The 25,329-nt window shown below is 52.2% G+C and overlaps 2 pseudogenes; both read right to left on the bottom strand.

Moving 5' to 3' along the window:
- Nucleotides 1–3,865: 3,865 nt before the first annotated feature.
- LOC142004950 (olfactory receptor 10A4-like) lies at nucleotides 3,866–5,517 on the bottom strand (annotated as a pseudogene).
- A 6,306-nt stretch (nucleotides 5,518–11,823) lies between these two features.
- LOC142004949 (olfactory receptor 10A4-like) lies at nucleotides 11,824–12,783 on the bottom strand (annotated as a pseudogene).
- Between the last annotated feature and the right edge of the window lie 12,546 nt (nucleotides 12,784–25,329).

The raw sequence follows: 25,329 nt of genomic DNA, 5'->3' as shown, positions 1-25,329 counted from the left end.
CACTGCCTGTGGAAGTCCCCCCTCCTGACATCCCCTCCGCTCCCGGCCCGGCCCCTGCTCCTACCCTGGCTCCCCCTTCCACTCCCACCCCTACTCCCCCTCTAATCATTGTTCCACCCTAGAAACCATAACCTTCCCCCATCCAGATCCCCCCCTCCTCCTCTGGGCTTACCCCTTCCAGACTACATAACCACCCTTGGATTTGCTCTCTGGCTCCATATCTATTGATACTTACCATGAGTGACAAAGGGTTCGTCTATCTATCTATCTATCTATCTATCTATCCCCATACACTGTATCTATCTATCTATCTATCTAGCCCCATACACCGTATCTATCTATCTATCTATCTATCCCCATACACCGTATCTATCTATCATCTATCTGTCTATCTAGCCATCTATCTCCATACACCATATCTATCTATCTATCTATCTATCTATCTATCCCCATACACCGTATCTATCTATCTATCTATCTATCTATCTGTCTATCCCCAAACACTGTATCTATCTATCTAGCCCCATACACCGTATCTATCTATCTATCATCTATCTGTCTATCTAGCCATCTATCTCCATACACCATATCTATCTATCTACCTATCTATCCCCATACACCGTATCTATCTATCTATCTATCTGTCCTCACCCTAGCAAGTTTACACAGTGTTGCTCGCGCGTGTAAGTCAGGTAAGGTTTATTTTCCTTGTTTGGAAGACGTAGGTGGTTTCTGTCAATGATTGCAGTTTTGGAAGACAAGGGAAAGAAGAAGTTTGCCGTAATAAAGGCCTGAGAGTAAGCCATCGAGTTGCTCTGTGTTCCTCATTCTTGTTTGCTTGCAATGTTGGCACGGGGTTCGGCGTGTGTGTGCCGGGGTGGTCATGGTAGGAGGTGGGGGTGAAGACCAGGTGTGGGGTCAGGCAAGGGTGGCTGGCGGTGGAGTGAGGGCAGGGGGTGGAGGGCTCAGAGCAGAGGGTTCGGTGTGTGTAGCAGGAGGTTCGGTCAGAAGATGCGGGTGGCACATCATGGAGCTCAGGGAAGGGGGCTGTCGGTCTCGGGGGGTTACCAGGGACGGCTGCAGAGATGAAGGTGGAGCTGGTCCCTGAGGGGTCGGGGTTGTGCTGCTCAGTCCTGGCCTCTCCTCGGGATCCATGGCTCCTGCCCCAGCAGCTCTGGGGAGGAGGGCTGGACAGGCTGGCTCCTGCAGCCCCGGCCTCAGCTCCTGGGGGAAGTGCTCTTCACAGTCCGGAGGAGGCTGGGCTCTGGGGAGGCCATGGCTCTGGGCCCAGCCTCAGGATGAGCCAGGCTGGGAGGACAACCTCAGCCCCACCAGCTCCAGTGCAGGGGTCTGTGGGAGCCAGGCCTGGGCTGCTGAACTGGACCTGACCCTGGGGTGGGCTGGAAGTCACAGGCACAGCACCGGGGGAAGGGGGTGGCCCCAGGTTCAGAGTGGGAGGGGAGAAGGATGGGCCTTGGGGGCTTGGGCTGGTCCACAGCGCCGGGCCCAGCAGCAGGTGAGCTGGGGAGGCCAGGCCCAGCCCTAGCTCTGGGGTGTGGGGCCGGGCTGGACCACGGTGCTGCCTGCCCGTCGGGGATCTGGGAGGAAGGTGCTGTGGGGCCGAGGTGGGGGAGCTATCGGCCCAGCCCTGAGGTGAGCTGGGGGACCAGCCCCAGCCCCAGCTGTGCAGGTGGGGAGCTGGCCACAGCTTCAGGGTGGGGTGGCCATGGCTGGGCCAGGCTCTGGGGTGAGCTGAGAGTGGGAATGAGGCACCAAGGGGACCAGGACCAGGCCACAGCTCCAGACCCAGTCCTAGGGTGAGGGGTCCAGCTGCATCTCAGGATGGGGGGCTGGTGCCTGCCAGAGCTGGCAGGTGGGCCATGGGCCAGCCTACAGCACTGGGCCTGGCCCCAGGGTGAGCTGGGGGGAGGGGACCATGGGGGTCATCCCCCACATCAGGTCGGGGGGATCATTAGGGTCACGGCTGAGCTCCAGCTCTGGGCCTGGCCCTGCTGCAGGGGGAGCTCTTGGCGGGGAGGGGGTGTCATTCTGGCCAGCCCCAGCTCTTGGGGAAGTGCTGTGAGCTGTCACCCCCGAATGTCCCAGCTTCCCCTCCCCCATCAGAGCTGGGAGGTGCCCCCCCACTCTCCCACCATCCCCTCCCCATCAGAGCTGTGAGCTGTCACCCCTGAATGTCCCAGCATCCCCTCCCCCAACAGGGCTGTGAGGTGCCCCCCCCCTTCTCCCAGCATCTCCTCCCCCATCAGGGCTGTGACCTGCCCCCCCCACTCTCCCAGCATCCCCTCCCCAATCAGGGCTGTGAGCTGCCCCCCCCACTCTCCCAGCTTCCCCTCCCCCATCAGAGCTGTGAGCTGCCCCCCCACTCTCCCAGCATCCCCTCCCCCATCAGAGCTGTGAGCTGCCCCCCCACTCTCCCAGCTTCCCCTCCCCCATCAGAGCTGTGAGCTGCCCCCCCACTCTCCCAGCTTCCCCTCCCCCATCAGGGCTATGAGCTGCCCCCTCCCTCCCCGCAGTTCCCTGCAGCTGGGGCCAAGGCCACCCCCACCAGAGCTGTTGCAGTGGACCTGCCCCTAGGCAGACTCGCACCTGGGCCCTCGGGAGCTCAGTGCGGGAGCCTCCACAGGCTGAGCTCAGAGCCAGCTGGCGCCCAGCTATGGCTGCAGAGGAGGCTCATTTGTTCTCTGTGTAAGGGGCTCGGTGCCGCTCCCTGGGACAGTGAACTGCACCCAGCACGTGGGAGGGTCACACTGGTGGGGATCAGGACTGACCTCCTCAACCCTCCCTGGGCGTTCAGGCTGGGTCCCAGCCCTGGCTGCATGGCTGCCACCCCCCCACACACAGCAGGGGCTGGGACCGGGGCTGGGCTCTGCACTGTGGCCCTCTGCCTCCCCTCACTGGGGCTGTGCCCAACCCTGCCAGGCCTCGACGTCCCTCAGGAGAGGGACCAGCAACAGCTGTAGGAGCAGAGCTGCCATGGGGGGTGGGAGTGGGGAGTCCCACCACAGGGCCAGCTCTGGGGGTGCAGTCTTGGCCCCAGCTGCAAGGTGCTCTTGGGGACCAGGGCTGGACTCCAGGTGGGGGCAGGGAGGACAGGCTGGGCCATGGCCACTGGGGGAAGGGCTTGGGCCCACGGCACCAGCACCTGCTTTTGGGAGCTCTGGAGTGGGAGTGGGATGGGGACAGGCTGCAGCCTCGGCTGGGAGGATGGGGGACTAAGTATCTTGTGCCCAGCCTGTGGAGAGCTGGGGGGGCAGGGTCATTGCCCTGTCCCCAGCAACTGGGAGCTAGTTATTGGGGGGCAACAAGGCTCCCCCTGTGGTGTGCTGGGATGGGAGGTAGCAAGGGCGGGATGGAGATAGATAGATCCACTGAGTGCTGAGTTTGAAGTATGTTTTCTATCCTCTCTGTGTCCCTCCCTTTCCACGTTCTGGAAAACCATCAGATTTCAGGCACTTATTTTTTCCTGGCACGACCAAACCCCGAGCTTGGTGTCAGTTAGGATAATTTGGGGGTCCTAGCTCTTAAGGTTTATGAGGAGTTCTTGTACAAATGGACTCACAGAGACGTCGACATATAGAGTCACTGATCGACACACAGACACGCACATAATATATACGGGTATTTAGGAACTAAGGCGTTTAGTTAATTACAGGCTTACTAGGGATAGATTTAAAATTGGTGTTTATCCTATGAGGCCAGAGATGTCGACAGACAAGCAAAGAGTGCTGTTTCTCATTCTAGGAATATAGAAATGTATTTGATGAGCTAAATATACAAATATGTGCCATTTCCAAGGGCATTTGGTGCAATATTGTTACACACTGGCAGAAAATCTAGTAGTTCTCTAGCTGTGTGCAAAGATGCTCTTCTCTACAGCTCTCCGGAAGGCTCCCTTCACCTCTTTGTTCCTCAGAGTGTATATTATGGGGTTCAGCACTGGGCAGACCATTGTGTTCATCAGGGAAATCATTTGATCACTCTCCAGGCTGGAGCTAGACTTGGGCAACAGGTAGGTGATGAGGGCCGTTCCATAGAACAAAGTCACCATGGTGAGGTGGGAGCAGCAGGTGGAGAAGGCTTTTCGCCTTCCCTTCCCTGATGGCAGCTGGAGGATGGTGGAGAAAATGCAGATGTAGGACAGGAGGATCAACAAGAAAGGGCCCAGGCTGAACTCAACTGACACAGTAAATACCATAATCTCATTTTTGGAGGTGTCGGCGCATGCCATCTTCAACATTGGTGGGATGTCACAGAAGTGGTGGATGCGGTTGGAGCCACAGAAGGGCAGGTTAAAGATCCACGTGGTCTGAGCTACTTCCGCTGAGATGCTGATGAACCACGAAGCACACACAAGCTGTGCACATACCAGACCACGCATGATGGTTGTGTAGTGCAGGGGGTAACATAGGCCATGGCTGCAAGAAGGCAGCATTCCATAAGGCCCATGATGGTGAAGACGTACATCTGGGCTGCACAGCCAGTGATGGAGATGGTCTTTTCCTCCACCAGGAGATGAATCAGCTGGGCTATGTCTACACGTGAAGCCAACATCGAAATAGATTATTTCGATGTAGCAACATCGAAATAGGCTATTTCGATGAGTAACGTCTACACGTTCTCCAGGGCTGGCAATGTCGATGTTCAACTTCGACGTTGCGCGGCACCACATCGAAATAGGCGCTGCGAGGGAACGTCTACACACCAAAGTAGCACACATTGAAATAAGGGTGCCAGGCACAGCTGCAGACAGGGTCACAGGGAGGACTCAACAGCAAGCTGCTCCCTTAAAGGGCCCCTCCCAGACACAGTTGCACTAAACAACACAAGATACACAGAGCCTACAACTGGTTGCAGACTCTGTGCCTGCAGCATGAATCCCCAGCTGCCGCAGAAGCAGCCAGAAGCCCTGGGCTAAGGGCTGCTGTCCACGGTGACCATAGAGCCCCGCAGGGGCTGGAGAGAGAGCATTTCTCAACCCTTCAGCTGATGGCCGCCATGGCGGACCCCGCTATTTCGAAGTTGCGGGACGCGCAACGACTACAGGGTCCCTACTTCGACGTTCAACGTCGAAGTAGGACACTATTCCTATCCCCTCGTGGGGTTAGCGACTTCAACGTCTCGCCGCCTAACGTCAAAGTTAACTTCGAAATAGCGCCTGGCGTGTGTAGCCGTGACGGGCGCTATTTCGAAGTTAGTGCCGCTACTTCGAAGTAGCGTGCACATGTAGACACGGCTCTGCTGAGGGACCATACTCATAGTAAAGCAGATTTCCAAGAATGACAGATTCACCAGGAAGAAATACATGGGTGTGTGGAGGGAGGGGTTCAGCTTTATCAGCAGGATAACCAGCAGGTTCCCCATCAGGGTGGCCAAATAGATGACCAAAAGCACCAGAAAGAGAAGGATTTGTAGCTTGTTAAGATATGAAAACCCCACCAGGATGAACACATCGGAGATTGTCTCATTCCTATCAGGGACTCTCACAGAACAGGTCATCTGTAGGGGTGACAGAAAAGACTTTTTTCTTTCTTTCTTTCTTTCTTTCTTACTTTGGGAATCTCAATCAAAATCCATTTTCCAGAAATAGAATTTCTAAAGGAGCAAACAAAAAAAAAAAGTGATCTTACTTATTTCTCAGTCACCAGAACAGTTCTGTCCTCACAACTTGCGTAAGTGAGGGTTGCTCACACAAGTGAACTCCTGAGCCCAAAATGCCTGAAGTCCTTTGACAAACGAGAAGCACCATGAATGTTGAGAACAACTGGATTTTTCTGCTTTTTGTACTGTAACACTCTTCTTTGGCATTAAAGAATATAAATAATTTCTGCCTTTACTGAAGAAGCTTCCAGAACACATTAGTTCCTCTCAATATACACAAAAGGACACTGAGCCATTTCTTTATCTGGAGTAAATCTTAACAGCTCAGTGAGCAGAAGTAGAGCTGTGCTGAATAGCACGATATGCAGGTCCTTGTTCTACCACCTGGCTGGACAGAAATCTGCAAAAAGGAAGAGTCTCCAATGTAGAAGACATTTTGCATGAATGTTTGACTTCACAGCTCCTTGACAAGGAACTTCATAAGATCTGAAGTGACAGAGTTGAAATACAAATAAGAGTTAACACACCTCACACTTTGCAGACCTTTAGCACCTTCACCATGGGGCTCTGAAAAGCAACACATGAAATCACACTGGGCTACAGCATGGGAAATTGGGAGAGACCGAGAGAAGAGTCTGAGGTAGCTCGTTCAGTGAACTTCCAGAAATGGAAGTTAAGGTCTCCCGATACCTGAATCCCTGTCACAACCAAAGCACCTTCTCCAGGAAATTACATACACTCTACACACAAAAATGCACACACAGAGGAAACTGCTTACCCCACCCCACTTTGCACCCGTTATGGGGGTCAGTGCGCGCGCGCACACACGCACACACACACACACACAGAATCACAGAGAGAAAACTAAAACCAAAAGCCTAAGGAGTGTCAGGTGGAGCACTGTGCTAAGTGCCCTGCCGAGAAAACCCTAAAAGGAAAACCAATGATATGCTCCAAATACAGACCCCTGGAGAGGCAGTGGGAATTCTCTCTCTCTGTTAAGAGCTACTTCAGGGAGCCTAATGGACATTTGTCAGGGTTTCCATCAGCTTGCTGACGGCAGCAAATGCAGAACTGGCTGGGAAAGGGAATTTCGATCACGCGGCAAACTCCCGTGTACCAATATTTACTTTCACAGGGAATTGGTTGGAAAAGTGGAAAGAGCAACAGATGTAATTCCAGTGTGGAAGACGTCGTGTGAAATGAAGTGGGAAATTGAACAACTTCCAGCCGCGTCTGGAAAACATCAATAGAGTTGGACTCGTTGGTGCTGACGGCATTTTGATATGTAGCTGGGCTGACATTGGGAACAGCTTCAACTAAATGCAGCAATTCACTCACCATTAGCAATAAGGTCCATACAGGGTTTTTTTGTCACTGGCAGTGGAGTGATATTGTCAGAGATTTTCAAGGACTGAAGGAAATCAGAAGAAGCAGCCGTTATGCGGAGAGAAGGTTGAGATAAATTCAGCTAAAAGACACATAACACTTGGCCCCAGGTGTGGATCATTTACTCTGATGGGAAGAGATCAGGCAGAGCCCACCCGGCTGACAATATTCAGATCCAAACACAACACACACCTTGAGAAATACATTTTGATTCACTGGACGCTGATGAGGGCTGGGGAACAAATGGGAGTAAAGACGAGAGACAGGAGAAAACAATCATCACCACTGTTGTATTTATTTTTAGTGACAGGTCCCAGAGGTGCGATACCGCGAAGGATGAAAGACAAAGACGAACATAGACAGCAGGGGGCCAACAGTTCTATAGTCTGAAGGCCCTGAGTTTATTATTCTCACAGCTTTTATAACCAAGTGAGAGCACATTATTATGAGAAAAGCCGTCAGCTACAATGTAACTGGCTCAGCACTTCTATCTCTAAAAAAACCACATCAGTCCTCCCAGTCCTTGAACATGAACTCTCGAAAACACCTAACTAAAGCAACACAGCTCCTTGCGGTTTGCCTACAAGAGAGCAGGTGTTTCGTTTGCAAAACATGTTATGTTGCTCTAGATGCCAAGAGCCCAGCCGGGCCTGGGAAACATGTAGGAGGGAGAAGGCAAAACTCCTTCACACCACCAACACAACAAAACTATTGGCTGGAATCTGGGGGTGTCTGGTGCTCACCTGTCACTCTGGTGGGCACAACAGGAGTCTTGGGCCAGAACTTCACCTCGTGCAAATAGCACGATAGCAAATAGCAGGATGAAGTTAACCTTTTATCCTCACCAATGAGTGTGAGATTCACTAAATGCTGATGGACAGATCCAGAGAGCAGGAGCGCAAATGATATAGGAGTAGGCAGACCGCCAGGTGGATTTGAACAGATACATAGATAGATAGATAGATAGATAGATAGATAGATAGATGTGAACACAGTAACACAACTCTTGTGCTCAGACACACACTGAGGTTCTCTGCTCACGGACAGAAAATTCAAAGGAAAATACCAGTGACTCGTGTTTGCTGCAGTTCCAGAGTGGGAGAAAACGCCGATGGACACTGGTGACTTCGCGGCTTGTGGATTCAATGACCTCGTGCAGCCTGTGCAGTTGCATCTCCTGGCTGCACACTGCACCTTTGAGGAAAACTGGTGTTTTTATGTTATATCCACTGGGTTCTAGGGCCAATTCCCCAGTGGAAAGTTCCTGTAATGAATCTCGCGGGAAGAGTAACAGAGCCTCAGACAAACACAAGTCATCAGGCCCATCATTCCATCGGGATTCGATCTTCATCTCCGTGTGCGTTTCCCAATGAAGATCACCCTGGGATTTACTGGCTGGGGTGAATTGTGCGACACCGTTTCTGACGAGAAGGAGGAACGATCTGTGCAATACAACACAACACACAGAGTCAGTAGCCGAGGCCAGAACAACACTCAGGGCTCCTGACCCCCAGATGCTCAGACTGTGGGCCCCACTCTTGTCTCAGGGCCATGATGAGAACCCAGGAGCTCCGACTTCCAGTCCCACCTGCTCTAACCATTACACCCCACTCCTCTGCCAGAGATGAGAACAGACCCCAGGAGTCCTCACTGCCAGACCCCACTGCCCTCTCCATGGCGCCCATTTCCCTTCTGGAGGAGCAGAGTCAAAGCCCAGAGCAGTCGGAGCGATGGGTCCCTTTGGTTCCAGTCAGTTTGCAGCAAGACCAGAATCAGGATGAGCTCCCAGAGTATTCAGACAAACGCTGGGAGCTGGTGGTGCTCGGGAGCCATGTGCTGCAGTCAGAGAGGTGGTGGGTGTGACGGGACATTCCATGTGGTGAATGAAAATGTGCCAGTGATGGGGACTTGACACAGCTGAGGTCCGCTGTAGGCAGGGTGGGTCAGGTGAGGTGTCCTTGGGCCGGCTGTGACTGGCTGAATACAATTATCCCCTGGGTACCGATGTGTCACTTTTGTAGCTGACATCAGGACTATTGAGCTCTGTATCTGCAATGTCCTATACGGTGCTCTGGGTCACACCCGCTCCTGACCCTTAAGGGACAACAATGACAGAGGCCAAAGTGCTGGTGGCCCAGTGGGGAGAGACAACGAGCTGTGAAAGAGCTGAACCTGCCTGGGGAGGGCTGGGTCAGCCCAAGCAGAATGGCTGCCGAGCCATGTGACCCGTCACCTGACGCTGGAACCCATTTTGATTGCTGTCATTTCCCAGGAGAATCTGGGAGGGGCCAAACCCTGACACAAAGGGCTCCCGCCTCGTGCACACCCAATTGCAGAGTGAGGAAACCCTGGTCAGCTGCTTTCCCTGGCAGCCCCACCCAAGATGGCTGCTGGGAAGAGCTCAGGCCAAAGGGGCGGAAGGAACTGGCCCAGGCTGGATGTGCATCAAGCCTGTGAAGACGATTAGACACAAGAATAGGGGGAGATTTTACAGGCTATTATTTTCTTTAGGTCGTAGAGCTGAGCTGGTGCGTTTGTTGATGTTGCTCAGTTACCTACTTTGTTCTGTCTGCTGCCTGTCGTGAGCACATAAATCCGATCTCCTTTTCTACATGTATATTTAGAGAGTGTGTCTGTCTGACTGTGCTACGTCTGTTCAAGAACTCCTCTTAAACTGTACGAGCTGTGCAGCTTCTCTCACCCTGACTGAAAGTAGGGTCAGGGCTCGGACATGCCTGGACATGGGCCAGTGGGCAAAATCCCAGGATTCCCCACACGATGGAAGGGAGGGGCACCGAGAAGAGGGACGACACACGTCAGACTCAGCACTGAGCCAGCGAGTCTGCAGACTGACCCCTAGATCGGGACACCCTGGTCTACGCCCACAGCTCACCTCAAGGTCTGAGTCACAACCAAAGACCAGCCCAAGAGCCCACGGCCCCCTCTCTCCCCACAGAGCTGGGTCCTGGCCCCCTGGCTGACACCAGGGCTGTGCCCAGCCCAGCTGCCCAGTCCCAGACCCCACAGTCACCCCACCCCTGAACAGGGGCTCGGACCAGCCCCCCAGAAACTGAGGCTGAGGTCATCCCTCCACCCTTGACTCACCCTGGGCCTGGGCCCAGTGTCGTGGCCGACCCCCACATGCACCAAGGAGCACGGCCTCCCTGTGACCTGTGACAAGGGTCCTCACAACCAGGAGCTAAGGCTGGGGCTGCTGAAGCCAGCCCAGCCCAGCCCCCCTCCCCAGAGACGCCAGCAGCTAGAACCGTGGCATGGATACCACCAGAGGAGACACCAGAGGTGGTTGGCAGAGCCCTGAATCCCCTCCATGGACTGGCTCAACCTTCGATGCTGCGGACATCCCTGGTAACCCCCGAGACCCCCCACCCCCACAGCCTAACCTCCGCTGCTCTGCACCCCCATCCTCTGGCTGGGCCTCCCTCCCACACGCACTGAACCCTCTGCCCTGAGCTCTCCCCTGATCCCATCACTCCAGTTGCTGCCCCCAGTGGTGAGTCTGAGGTTTGTTGTCCCTCCTCTCAGTGCCCCTTCCCATGTCCTGGAAACTCTTCAGCTTTCAGGCACTTCCCGTTTTCCTGGCACAACCAAACCTTGACCCTGGTTTAAGTTAGGGTGAGTGGAAGCTGCATATGCCGTATGGTGGTCCGAGCTCTTACAGCTTTGGAGGATTCTTGTACAAATGGGCTCACAGAGACATAGACAGATGGACTCAAACACAGACAGACAGACATTATATGCATGCGTCAGGAGCAAGGGCATTCGGTTATTGAAAGGTCGGGATCGAAGACTTAAACCTGATATTTATGACACGTGAACAGTGATGCTGGCAGACAAGCAAACTATTTCCTATTACAGGAATATTTACATGTTTTATTATATAATTACACAAATATGTTCCTTATACACAGGTACGTGGTGCCACATTGCTGTACATTGGAGGCAAGTCTCATAGTTCTATGAATGTTGAACACACCTGTTATTTGGCAGATATAATATAAATATGTACAGTGCTCCTCAGACACAGCGATCAGCAGGGGACATTTTCTGGTGTGCTCTTACTCAGACGGGATGATCAAAATGATCCCTCAGGACTTTGTGCTCAGTGAGTCTGTGCTCTGCGCTGTGGTGTGCTGGCCTTGGCCTCTGCCGCTGTGCAAATGCCATGGAAGTGAAGCTCCATTTCCCAGAGATGTCGCGTGACCTGCACAGGTCAGGCCCGAAAGGTCGAGCAGCGCTTTCCATGGGAAGCTGTTGGTAAGTGCTGAGGGAAGTTGTTTCTAATCAGGTCAGAGGAATGAGTTCAAGAGGAAATAAAACAAAAGAAAACAAAACTGCACTATCTCTAAGCAGATGCTACATGTTAGTGGGAGCGCAGGAGAACCCTAAATGGGCTTTGCTGTAGGACGGGTTGGAATTGTTAAGTTTCAGCAAACTGAGGAGAATATTTACCTTCAATATTTCTCATTCTGAGCTTTGTTTTTGTTTTGTTTTCACGCTTTAAATTTTGGGATGTAAAGTAAAGACACTGCTTGAGTTGAATATTCCCATTTGATTTTTCAATGGAGTTGAAATCCAGTCCAAAAGTTCGATCAAATGTTCATGAAAAATTAGATATTTCATATTTTTATTCTGAAACAATGTTTTCACTTTTTTCTGATTGGCTGAGAACAGGGTTTTCAAATCACGAATGTCAGTTTAAAAAGGGAGACACATTGTGGAAAAATCAGCAAAATGTTTATGACATTCCTTTAATCCTCCAATTTGGCCTCACTCGACTTTTCATTCTCTAATTTCTCAGGCTGTATGAAAGAGGCTCTTCTCCACTGCTCTTCTCAAGGCTCCCTTCACCTCTTTGTTCCTCAGAGTGTATATTATGGGGTTCAGCATCGGTGCGACAATTGTGTTCAACAGAGAAATTATTTGATCTCTCTCCAGGCTGGCACTGGACTTGGGCACCAGGAAGATGATGAGGGCCGTTCCATAGAACAAAGTCACCACCATGAGGTGGGAGGAGCAGGTGGAGAAGACTTTACTCCTTCCCTCTGCGGATGGCAGCTTGAGGATGGTGGAGACAATGCGGATGTAGGACAGGACTATTAACAGGAAAGGGCCCAGAATGAACACAACTGTCACCGTGAGGCCTACAACCACATTCTTTGATGTGTCGGCACATGCCATCTGCAAAACTGGTGGGAAGTTTCAGAAGAAGTGGTGGATGCGGTTGGAGCCACAGAAGGGCAGGCTGAAGGTCCACGTGGTCTGAGCGATTTCTACCGAGATGCCGATGAACCACAAAGCACCTGCAAGCAAAGCACTCACCCGGCTGCTCATGATAGTTGTGTAGTGCAGGGGGTGACATATGGCCACATAGCGGTCATAGGCCATGACTGCGAGGAGGCAGCATTCTGTCAGGCCCATGGTGGTGAAGACGCACATCTGGGCTGCACAACCCATAATGGAGATGGTTTTTTCTTCGACCAGGAGGTGACCCAGCAGCTGAGGGATCAAACTCGTAATGAAGCAGATATCCAAGAAAGACAGGTTCACCAGGAAGAAATACATAGGAGTGTGGAGGGAGGGGTTCAGCTTTATCAGCAGGATAACCAGCAGGTTCCACATCAGGGTGGCCAAATAGATGACCAAAAGCACCAGAAAGAGAAGGATTTGCAGCTGGTTAAGATACGAAAACCCCACCAAGATAAGGATGTCAGAGATGGTCTGGTTCCCATCAGCGACTCTTGCAGAATGGGTCATCTGTAGGGGTGAAAAAGAAAGACACTCTAAAGCTGAGTTTGGTAAATACCAAACGTGGCTGTTAATCTGACAGTTCATACTGATTTCCAGTGCACTGCAAAGCTCCTGAACTCAACCTCCCACAGTTCTGTATATGAGTGAGTAACTGGGTCCAATCAGCATCACAAATGATCTGGTGTTTCTGTTTTGATGTTAATCAAGCTATGTCAGTGCAGATCAGCTGGAGAAATGGCCACTTGCACCTCAGCAGAAGGACAGTTCATTTAAAGCAGAGGAGGAGCAGATAAATTAGCTCAAAAGGAGCTATACCTGCTTATCCCAGGAAAGGGTACAGGCCAGTCTCCAATATCCTCTTTGAACGCACAGTCCTTTTCTCTCTCAAGAGAATTTCAGGAAGGGATTTTCTCTCTTTCTTTCTTTCTTTCTTACTCCACAGCCTCATCACCAAATAAGATTTCTGAAATGAGAGTAAATTCTCATCTCACTCCTATCTTAATCACAAAGATAGTTCTACTAATGCAAGTGTTCCCACGGTAATTATAACTCACATCAGAGAGGACAACTAACAAGAGCAAACGAATGCTGCTGAGCCCGGCATGTTTGAAGCCGTTGAAGAATGAGTGTCATGATGAATGGTGAAAACAACAGGAGATCTTGGTCTTCTGGATAAGTTGCATTATTATCCTTCCCTAAATATTAGTGAATGATTTGAATCCTTCCTACCTCATAGCAGCATCCTCAAGGCATTGGTTTGTCTCAGTATTAAATTAAATTAAATTAAATTAAATTAAATTAAGACCTAGTGCTGGTGTAGATTTTAACTGTGTCATGGGTATAAAAGATTCTACCCTGATTTGCACCAGTTGTGTGTCTTTCTCCCATCACTTTCCTATCAACATTTTGCAAGAAAGAAGAGCCTAGAATATCAGAGATGGTTTGCACAGACGTTTCGTTTCAAGGTTATGCGTTGACAAGGGACTTCATAATACCTGGTGTGACAGTGAAGTAACAGAGTTGAAATAAAAAGGAGCAGTAATGAATGTCATATTTTGCATACCCTCAGCTCCCTCAGTGTGGGGCTGTCGATGCTGCTCATGCATTAGGGGTGACTTATTCAGCAGTAAGTTGGGAATGACACCGAGACCCCCTAGCAAACAGGAGCAGCTAACAGGAAGTTTGGCGAGGGACTTCTCCAGGTGAGGCAGTGATTATGGAACCCTCCATGGAACTGGTTGTTTGGAGTGTGTGTGTGTGTTTGTTTGTGTTTGGGGGCTGTACTTACCGCTCGCCTGAAAGATCCCGTGTGCTTAGCTTGTTTGTCCGTAGGTCCAGCTACTGAGCTTGCTTGTTTGAAGGACCACGTGCTGAAGCTAAGAGCCTGCAAGACAAGGCTGAGAGCTTCTCAACCAGGCTTTGAGACCTCAACCTTTTCATACCCATCAAGGCATCATCTGGGAGCACAGCCATTGAGGAATGCCAGGCTCTGCACTCCCAAACAAGCAGAGGAGCGAATGAACAGGAGCAGCTGAGAGGGATTTTGGCAAAGAGGTTTTCAGGAGGATTTTGAAGTGAGATAGAAACGTTCAGCTTCCTTTAAACTAAACTATTCCCCAAACCACCTGATTTAAAAAGCCCTGTAAAGAAGCTAATTCGCGCTAAGAGTAAAAAGGGAACGCAGGCAGAAGCCGGACAGCAGAGTGGGGGCTATCCCATTGATTGCACCCACTGGAGCATGTCTGATTACCTGCCCCGTGGACAAGTGGTGTGCGTGTGCATTCGGGGCCAGGAGCTCCTGGCCCTCAGGGACCACATACAGACTTTGAAAGGTGGTTGAACTGGAGGTGCTCGGGGAAGCAGAGAGACACATGGATGAGACTTTCTGGGATATTGTATAATGGCCCCACCCCTATACAGGCAGCCCCAGTGTTCCGCTAAGGAGGGTGAAAGTCTCCAGGAAGGAAAACATCCAACTGGACCAGAGGGAAACGATCCCATAGGTGGGACTCTCCTTACGGATGATGCTGTGGGGTTCTCTCGCATTGAGGACACCTTCCTGGGGGTTGCAAATCTCTCAAGAAATCTAAAAAGATTTTTGTGTAATGCTGGAGCAGAAGTTAGTCATTGTGCTACATGTAGATAGCAGTGACCTAGGGAGGGGCCCTGGTGGCCGAATTTAGGCTGCCAAGAAAGACACTGAAATCCTGGACCCAAATTATCATGTTCTGTGAAATGCTTCCAGTTTTACATGCAGGGCGAGTTAGGCAGGCAGGGTCTCACTGCCTGGATGAGATGATGGCGTGTGTGGGGGTGGGGTGGTTAGATTCATTAGGACCTGGGAAATCTTTTGGGGAAGTGGGAGCCTATAGAGCTGGGATGGGCACCTCCTAAACCCAAATGCAACCAGATTGCTGGCACTTAACATTAAAAAGGTTGTGGAGCAGTTTTTAAGCGAAGGGCTGAGGGAAAGCGGACAGGTGCGGAGGAGCACACGAATAGGACAGAGAGTTCCCTTGGGGAGGGTCTATTCATAGATACTCACCATGTCCTGGTGAACTGGAGAGGGTGGAAGGCGATAAAATTCGGGTAAGATCAGATTCGAAACAGTCAAATGGAAAAGTGTCCATTCAGTCACACCAGGAAACGGCAGACAGCTAAGCAAGGACACGCTTTTCCAATGCTTGCAATAAAGTAAAAATCCGTGTCAGCGGCAGCTGAGCGATATTGTCACAGCTCTGCAAGGCCTCCCAACACCCCGCTGAGGCACAGGAGAGCAGACGCACAAGGAAGGGGGCCGATGCTATGTGGGGAGAGGGGTGAGGTACATTTTCCTAAAGGAGACCTGCACTGAACATCTGCACCCAGCTGTGGAGCCTTTGCCATGGGGGGTTCCTAACAATCCCCTGTCTGACTAGGAGAGACCAGACTGAGCCCACGTGACTGACAGGGGACAGATCCACACACAGGACCCACCTCAAAACACAACATTTCCCCTCAGAGTGACTGGACGAGGGGGGGTTGGGGGCCAGAGGAGAGCGGAGAAGAGAGAAGAGAGAAGCCATAAACACCAGCACCGCCCCAAATGGAACAACAATGACAACAGCGTCACGGACGGGTGACGAGCACGTCTGGGGCTCACGTCTCACTGGGGGGGCACAATGGAGTGATGAGGTCAGAACGTCACCTCCTCTTCAATAGCAGAACGATATCTGAGTCACGATCGCGATCTGACCCGCGAGTATTCAACGAGCTAAATCAGTGCAGTACGTTCAGAGAACAGCAGGTCAACTGTTAAACTAAGAGAGAGAGAGAGAGAGAGAGAGACTGCCAGGTGGGTCTGATTGAATTGAACAGAGATAGATAGATAGATAGATAGATACGATGTATGGGGATAGATAGATAGATACGGTGTATGGGGATAGATAGTTAGATAGATAGATACGGTGTATGGGGATGGATAGATAGATAGATACGGTGTATGGGGATAGATAGATAGATAGATAGATAGATACGGTGTATGGGGATAGATGGATAGATAGATAGATATGGTGTATGGGGATAGATAGTTAGATAGATAGATACGGTGTATGGGGATAGATAGATAGATACGATGTATGGGGATGGATAGATAGATAGATACGGTGTATGGGGATAGATAGATAGATACGGTGTATGGGGATGGATAGATAGATAGATACGGTGTATGGGGATAGATAGATAGATAGATACGATGTATGGGGATAGATGGATAGATAGATACGGTGTATGGGGATAGATAGTTAGATAGATAGATACAGTGTATGGGGATAGATAGATAAATAGATGGATAGATGTGAACACACAGACACACAACCTATGTGCTCAGACACACAAAGCTTCCCTCCCTATGTCTGGATAATTCAAACAAAGGAACTAGTCACATCATTTTGTGCCAATTTCAGACCCGAGCACAATGCCAATGGACTCCAGTGGGAGAATGGCTGGGGGCTTCACTTACTCATTTATAGCTTGTGCTGCTTAAGAAGAGTTGTCCCATCACGGAGGTGCTGGCGTTGTCTGCTCTGAAGGAAACAGAGGGGTTTTTATTTCACTCGTGGGCTTCTGGGACCAAATCCCCTATGGAAATTTCTTGTCATATTCCTCCGGGGAAGAACAACACTGCCTCAGCCTGCACCAAAACAAACTTCATGATGTTGGTCGTTCCATAGGAAATCATAACAACATCCTCGTCATAATGTCTGTTTTCTAGTTGAAAATAATCAGAGGTTCACTAACTGGAAAGTTGTTTTATGCATTTTGTCTGACACGTGGAAATGTTTGTCCAAGGCAAGGCCCAGGACTCCAGGTCCTGGATCCCCAGACTGTGGGCCCCACTCTTTTCTCAGCGCCACGATGAGAACTCAGGAGCTCTGACTCCCAGTTCCACCTGCTCTAACCATTACACCTCACTGCCCTGCCGGAGCTGGGAACAGACCCCAGGAGCCCTTGCTCCCAGACCCCAAGCCCCTCACTGTTGGTCCCAAGTTAAATAAATGTTTTTTTTTTTCTCTTTTTTTTGGAAAACTTTTTTGGTTTCTGTAAACGATAGAAAACAAGGGAGAAAAGATGTTTGCAATAATAAACACCTGAAAGAATCCATCGAGTTTCCCTTGTTTGCTTGAAATGTGGGTGCAGGGAATGGGGTGTGTGTGTGTGTAGGGGGCTGTGGTTGGGGGTGGGAGTGGTGAAGTCACAGCAGGGTTTTGGTGTGGAGAGCTCAGACCGGGGTGGAGGGCTCAGGCAGAAGGTTTGATGTGTGGTGGGGGTCCAGCCAGAGGATGGGGGTGGCAGAGCAGGGGTGGTAGGTGAGGAGGTTGGGCGCTCTCAGAGGGTTTACCAGGTGCAGCCACAGTGGAGAAGGTGGAGCTGGTCCATGGGTGGGTCAGGGCTGAGCTGCTCGGCCCTGGCATCTCCTCAGGTGGCGGTGTCCAAGCCGTGGCTCCTGATACCGGTGTCTCTGAGGAGGAGGGCTGGGCCCAGCTGGCATCTGCAGCCCCAGCCTCAGCTCCTGGAGGGGAGGCGCCTTTTCACCGTCCGGGGAGGCTGGGCTCCTTACTGAGGTGTGGGGAGCAGGCCATGGTGCTGGGCACAGCCCTGGGGTGAACCGGGCTCAGCTCAACTCTGCCCCAGTTTTGGGCTGGGGGCCCATGGGGGCCAGGACTAAGCTGCAGGGATGGGTCCAACCCTGGGGTGAGCCGGGAGCCAGGTCCCAGCTCCGGGGTCCAGCTGTGGCTTCAGGGCTGGGGGGCAGCTGCAGGTGGGAGGGTGCGTCGAAGGGACTCAGCTGGCCACTGGCACTGAGCCTGGCCCCAAGGTGAGATGTGGGGGGTCAGCCCTAGTCTCTGCTCTGGGGTTGGGGAGCGGTGGGGGCACGGCCTGGGTGACAGCCTGGCCCTACTATGAGCTGGGGGAGGGCTAGTAGGAGGTTCCAGCTCTGAGGGGGGCCAGTGTAGCTCCAGGGGGTGTTGTGGGTTTGAGGGCCCCATCCTGGGGTGAGCTGGGGGGCCCAGCTCCAGCTGTGAATGCCCTGGCCCTACTTCAGCGTGCGTGGGCCAGTCTCAGCATCGGAGTGGGCAAGGGGGCTGTTAGGGTTGGGGCTGGGCTGCAGCCTGATTGGGGCAGAGGGGCAGAGATCATGTGCCAGGCCCAGGAAGAGCTTAGGGGGCTGCCCGTGGGGCACAGAGGGGAGGAACTACTTCTACTGCTCTCTCTGCAGAGTGGCTGGTCCCTGCACTCGCTGCCCCAGTGCTGAGTCTGACGTGTCTCGTTCCTCTTCTCGGTGCCCCTCCCTTCCCCGGTGTGGGAGACCCGGGGATTCCAGGCACTTCCCACTCTCCAGGCATGGCCAAGCCCTGACCTTAGTTTAAGGTAGGGTCAGAGGAAGCTACATGCCAAGTTGTGTGGTCGTTGCTCTCACAGTTTAAGAGGAGTGCTTGAACAGACAGACAGACAGACTCGCTGGGATGTGAAATTTCCGGGTCATTATTGGGGCTCTTTTGCATACTTGGCTTGATCTAATTCTTGACTCCAACCCCCCACCGCCCCTCTCCTCTCTGATTTGCTCACCTTGATTTTTTTTTTTCTGATTTGTCCTCCTTGATTACTGTTTTTGGGTCTCTGTGCCTTACATATTGAGTCTGTTCTGGTCTGGCTCTGGGCTGAAGAAGTGGGTCTTTCCCACGAAGGCTCACCTCATAAATTATTTTTGTTAGTCTTTAAAGTGCTACTTTACTCCTTTTTTGCTATAAAATACAGAGTGCCAGCCCCCTTTTAATATAGTCCCTCTGTCTGCGAGCGACCCTCCCTCACTGCATCCACTCATTCCTTACGGCTGTTTTGCAATACAGCAGCCAGTTTCCTTTCACTCATCCTGTGCTGCCCTCTGCTGCCTGTTGCTGATTCATTTCACAGTCAGTTACTTGACAGTTTATTTCGTGGGGCAGAGCCACTTCTTCAGACCAGAGCCAGACCAGAAGAGACTCAAAATTCAAGGCACAGAGAAACAAAAACAGTAATCAAGGAGGACAAATCAGAAAAAAATGATCATGGTGAGCAAATCAGAGAGTAGAGGGGTACAAGGGGGGGGGGAAGGTCAAGAATTAGATTTAGCCAAGTATGCAAATGAGCCCCTGTAGTGACTCAGACAATTCCCATCCCAGTTCAAACAATGTGTTAATGTGCCAAATTTGAATATAAAAGCCAGCTCAGCTGTCTCCCTTTCAATAGAGGTGTGAAAATTTTTCTTCAGTAACATGCAAATTCTTAAGTCATTAACAGAATGGCCCATTCCATTAAAATGTTGACAAACCAGTTTGTGGATCTGGAGTGTTTTATGTCTGTTTTGTGCCCATTAACTTTGTCTAAGGGAGTTAGAAGTCTGTCCAATATACAAAGCATCTGGGCATTGTTGGCACATGATGGCATATATGATGTTAGTAGAGGAGCATGAGAAAATGCCCGTGATTCTGTGAATAACATGGTTAGGTCCAGTGACGGTATTTCCAGAGAAGATATGTGGACAAAGCTGGCAGCGGGCGTTGTTGCAAGGAAAAGCCCCGGGACTGGTGTTCGTGCGGTATAGACTGTGGCTGTGGGTGAGAATCCTTATGAAGTTGGGAGGTGTCTGTTGGAGAGAACAGGCCTGTCACCTTCTGGAGTGTGGCCTCCTGATTAAGGAGCGGTGTTGGTCTTTGATAATTCGCTGCAGTGGTTTGAGTTGGGGGCTGTACGTGGTGACCAGCGGTGTTCTGCTCTTGGCTGTTTGGGGCCTACCTTGGAGCAGCTGGTCTCTGGGTATTGGTCTGGTCCTGTCCATTTGTTTTTTATTTCTCCTGGTGGGTACCACACTGGTGGACATCACCTTCCAGACCCTGAGCAATGGCGGGAACGCGCTCGGCAGGTTACGGGGGTTTGGCCGACCAGGCCCTCGTGGGTGTCGTCAGTGTTTGTGCTGTGCGACCGCACCCAGGGAGATTGCTCTGAAACGGCGCCCGCGTGTGGAGGTAAAAGAGTTCATTGGAACGGAGCTGGCTGGTGACACGTCTCTTTGCCCAACGACGAGATCAGAGGCAGGGGAAAAATCGCTCAGGAGATGCGGCGACGTGGCTGTTTCGTGCGGGGTTTGGAAAGTGCCGAGATCTCTCAGAAGCACCTAAAATTGCTCTCCTGGGCCTCTGTGTGCAGGACAAGGAGCAATGGGCTGAACCTGCAGCCAGGGAGGTTTAGGTCGGACATTAGGAAAAACTTCCCACCTGGCCAGGTGGTTAAACACTGGAATAAATTGCCCAGGGGCTGTGGAATCTCCATCCCTGGGGTTATTTCAGACCAGGTTGGACACACCTGCGCCTCGGTGCCTGTGCCTTAGACATGGCAGCGTGGTTCCCTCTTCAGTACAAAGGCGCCGAAGGAGTTTTCAGTCATGGCCGTGACTTCCTTTCCCACGGCCCAGGGAGCCGGAATGTGAGGAGACTCCTGATTCCCGCAGGCGCTGAAGACACGGGCAGGTGTCGAGATGGAGCAGGTCCCGCTTTTCCCTCGTCCGGGTGCGGAATACATTTTGTTAGGTGCACTAAGAAGGTGCAGATGTGCACCACCGATGGAAAGCCCTGTGGCTGGCTGTGGGCGCTCTGCTTGGCAGTGGGCGGCATTGGAATCCCTCCCGGGTGGCCGCCCAGGAGCCCAGCTCACAGGGAACGTGGGCGCCAGACACAGTTCTCCATTGGAGTCCAACCTGGGGCATTGGAAGCGATAGCAGTCTGTGTCTGTGCCTGTCTAGAAAGAAGCCTGGGAGGGGTGAAAGCAGAGACTTGGGCCCGTCTCACCCTGAGGTTCTGGCGCTAACTGCTTTGGCCTTTCACAGGTCTAGACGGACGCAATTCTCAGGAGAACCGACGGGAATTAGGTGCCAATATTTCAATGGGATTTTAGGCTCCTTTGACTATCCCGGCCTGGAGCGATGTCAGGACCCAGCAGCTCCGATTCTGGACCAAGATGTCTGGGGTCCAGCTCCCAGCCATTGCCCCCAGAAAGCCATGTGGTGTGACTGCCTCTCCGGGGAGGTGCCATGGCACAGGGCTCTGCCAGGGGAGCAAGACTGGGGCTCAGAAGGGCTGGGTAATTACCCTGTCCCGACATGACCAGGGGCAAGTCATTTCCCCTCTGCTGGGCAGACGGGCCCCCACCCCAGGAGAGCCCAACTAAGGGGGTTTGGACTCGTGGGCCGGGCCCCAAATGTACGGAATAGCAGGGGAGTGACCCAGGGTCCCTGGGCCTGGACTAGGGTTACCACGTACAAAAGAGTCCCCCCGAGCGGGCGCGTGTCTGTCTCAGTGTCTGCCCACGGGCGGGGCGTGAGTGTGTTATGGCAGAGCCGGGACACTCACAGACACTCACACGGACACACTCCTTCCCCGGGGGGGCGGGGGGCTCTTTTATAAAGGTTAAAATATGGTAACGCCCCGCCCCCCTGCATGCCCATTTTGGGCCTGCCCACTTGGGGATCTGGCCAGTGGCTACCCAGCCCCCTGGGCCCAGGGCGCAGCCTGATCCTGCTTGGCAGGGTTGGTTCTCCCGTTGCCTAGGGCTCGCCGGCGCTCCTGCTGATTGCACTGACAGGAGGCGGGGCTGAGCAGGGAAGCCCCTGGGGTCTGCTAGCAGCTAGGAGGCACTGGGGGTTAGGGGAGCCATGGGTGGTTGCCAGCGTCCTCCCCACCAGCTGTACACAGCTCCTGTGGGCCCCTCTGCACACGGGAGCCTCGAGCTGGTGCTGTGTGTGCCAATCTGGCAGTGGAGACTCCGACTCCCAGGAGCCTCTGGGGAGGAGGGGGGCTCTTTGCGAGGCTGGAAAAGAAGGCGGGGTCTCCTGGTGTCGGAGAGTTGAGGCTGAGGGAATGGGCTGCTTCAAGGCGAGGGCGACGCTTTCTCCCAGCCAGGACCTGTGCTGGGGAGCTGCAGCCTGCGGACGAGAGACCCTGCGGGGAAGGAACTGGGGCCGTGTGTGTGCGAGTGCTGCAGCGGCCGCTCCAGGTCGGAGGGGTTGGGCTGCTTGTGGCTTTGCCTGGCCTGGCACACGGAGCCCTCCCCAAGCTGTCTGCAAGCCGGTGGGCAGCAGCCGCGCGCCAACGCAAGCCAGCGACTGGAACTGCGGGAAGTGAAGAGTGTGCGCTCTGGGGGAGAACCGAGGGCCGTGTATTTCTGTGCACGTTCTTAACTGATTCCACTCGTCTTCCGTCTGCAACCCTGTCTCCTGTGTCCCTGCGCTGGAAGCTCACCCTCCACACTGCAGTCTGACAATGAGCCACATCCCCCAACTGATCTGACTTGGGTTTTCTCCTCTCTTGATATGTGCTGCTGATACTGGGCCACTTCCACCCTGACTGGACGGACCTTGTCAGCTCTGGCCCTCCCTTTTACTGGGACCCGCTCTTTAAATCCTCCTCTGAAACCCCCCACCCCCCATGCATATGACAAAACGGGTCTTTGCTCAGGGAAGCTGATGCTGCGAAATATGTTAGTCTCTAAGGTGCCACAGGACTTCTTGTTGTTCTCCTGTCTCCTGGCGCTGTTAAGTAAAGGGGTGGGTTGATTCTTATCCGGTCTGTTAGACGTATACTATTTATACTGTTTGGGAGTTAAATCCAGGTTACGCTGGGGTCTGCTAGCAGCGAGCAGGCACTGGGGTGGAGGGGAGCTGATGGGTGGCTGCCAGCGTCCTCCCCCCAGGGGTACAAAACTCGCGGGTAAAGTCACTGCTCTTCTGGAGCAGTGGAGAGTTCAGGCCCCTGGCAGGGAGCCGGGCACCACTTGAAATGAGCGTGTTCTGAAACGGAGCAGGGACGTAGCACCATCGCCCACGAGAACCGGCAGGGCCCTCGAGAGGTCGTGGCTCAGGACAGGATCAGGATCAGCCCCTCCCTCAGCCCCAGGGCAGGATCAGCTCCCGCCTCTGACCAGAAGCCAACTAGCAGCTTGGGCAGGGTGATTGTCCCCTGGGAGCTTTCTCTTTTCTGAGCGAAAGGAGCCCAGGTCTGGCCGGCTCCCCCACAGCTCATGTTCTCTGCACCTTCCACCAGCCTTGGGCTCTTCTCCGCACCTGCTCCCCCTTCTCCACAGCCTTCTGCAAATGTGGGGCCAGCCCTGGGCACCAGCCCCACGGAGGCTGCTCAGCGCAGAGCGGGGGGAAGGAATTGCTGCTCCTGGCTGGCTCCCAACACCCGGCAGTGCCGCCCACAAGCAGGTTGGCGCTTCTGGCAACAGTCTCACCCTGTTGACTCCTCTGGAGCTTGTGATCCGCTCTGAGCCCAGATCCCTTTCTGCAGGACTCCTCCCTCGACAGCCACTTCCCCGCTGGGTGTGACACGGATTGGCCCTTCCTCACGGGAGCACTTTGCACTTGGCCTTATTCAGCTTCACCCCATTGACCTCAGGCCGTTTCTCCAGTGTGCCCAGATCATTCTGAATTACGACCCTGTTCTCCCTCCCAGCTTGGTATCACCTACAGACGTAAGCAGCGCACTCTCCATGCCCAGATCCACATCGCTGAAGATACTGAGCAGAGCCTGTCCCAAAACAGACCCCTGCAGAGCCCCCCTTGTTCTGCCCTTCCAGCAGGACTGTGAACCATAAATAACGACTCTCTGAGAACGGCTGTACAGCCAGATATGCACCCACCTTACTGCAGCCCCATCTCAGTTGTATTTGCCTAGTTTATTGATAAGAATTTATGCCAGATAATATCAAATGCCTTCCTAAAACATAGGTACACCACATCCACCCTTTCTCCCTTGTCCTCAAGCCTGATTATCCCATCACAGAAAGCTGTCCGATTGGTTGGACATGATTTGTACTTTACATATCCATGCTGGCTGTTACCCAGCTCCCAATTTTCTTGAAGATATTTGCAGATGAATTTCTTAATTATTTTGCTCCATTATCTTTCCTGGCACAGAAGTTAGTAAACTGACTGGTCTGTAACTTCCTGAGTTGTTTTTTTTTTTTTCCCCTTTTGAGAGATGAGCACTTTATTTGCCCTTTTCCAGTCTTCTGGAATCTCTCCAGACTTCCAGGAGTTTTCAACCATGAAAGCGAAAGGCTCAGGTGCCTCCCCTTTGAGCTCCGCCAGCATTCTAAGAGGCATTACATCAGGTCCCAGTGACCTGCAGACATTGAACATTTCTAGGTTATTTTTGCCTTCTTTTTTTATTTTATCTTCTAAACCTGCTCCCTCCCCACTGGGACTCACTATGTCAGGCATTTCTCCATCCGACTTCTTGGTGAAGACCAAAATAAAGACGTCATTAAGCAGCTCTGCCATTTCCAAATTTCTTTGTATTGTTCCTCTCTCTTCACTGATCAATGAGCCTACCCTATCCTTGGCCTTCCTCTTGTTTCTAATACACTGCTGGTGCTTCAACCGACCCATTCTTACCTCCTTCTGCGGAACACGTCCTCAGCATCGGACGCCCCCAAACCTTTCCCTGTCAGCATCCCACATGTCATCGTCAGGAGCAAGGGGGTAGTAAGGAAACAGCTTCACAGAATCTGACCTGGGAAGGACATGGCCGGCAGAGGTGAACCTGCAATGACACATCCCTCCTTGGACGCTCTGTTTTCCTTTGAGATTTCCAGTTTTGGCAGTTGAAAATCAGGACCAGACTTTGACTAAACCTGTTCCTCTGGGCTTCCTTTTTTTCAACAAATTATAAATCCAGGGAAATTGTTCTACCTTTCGTATTTTAAAAAAATATAGAAATTTAAAACTTTGGGGTAAATTGGCAACAGGTCTTCTTCCCATTTAACCAACAGGATAAAGGCTTTCAAAACAACAAAAAAACTGAGCGCTGTTGTGAGAAATTCAATAAAATGTTAAGAATTTCCTTTCACTGGGACCCCCACCTCAGTTTTGACGAATTTGACTTTTCATGCTCTAGTTTCTCCAGTGGTGAGAAAAGCTGCTCTTCTGTAAATTTTTTCTCAAGGCTCCTTTCACCTCTTTGTTCCTCAGAGTGTAAA

Source organism: Carettochelys insculpta, chromosome 32, assembly GCF_033958435.1.
Source record: "Carettochelys insculpta isolate YL-2023 chromosome 32, ASM3395843v1, whole genome shotgun sequence".
Taxonomy (NCBI): domain Eukaryota; kingdom Metazoa; phylum Chordata; order Testudines; family Carettochelyidae; genus Carettochelys; species Carettochelys insculpta.
This window is presented reverse-complemented; position numbering and strand designations above follow the sequence as displayed.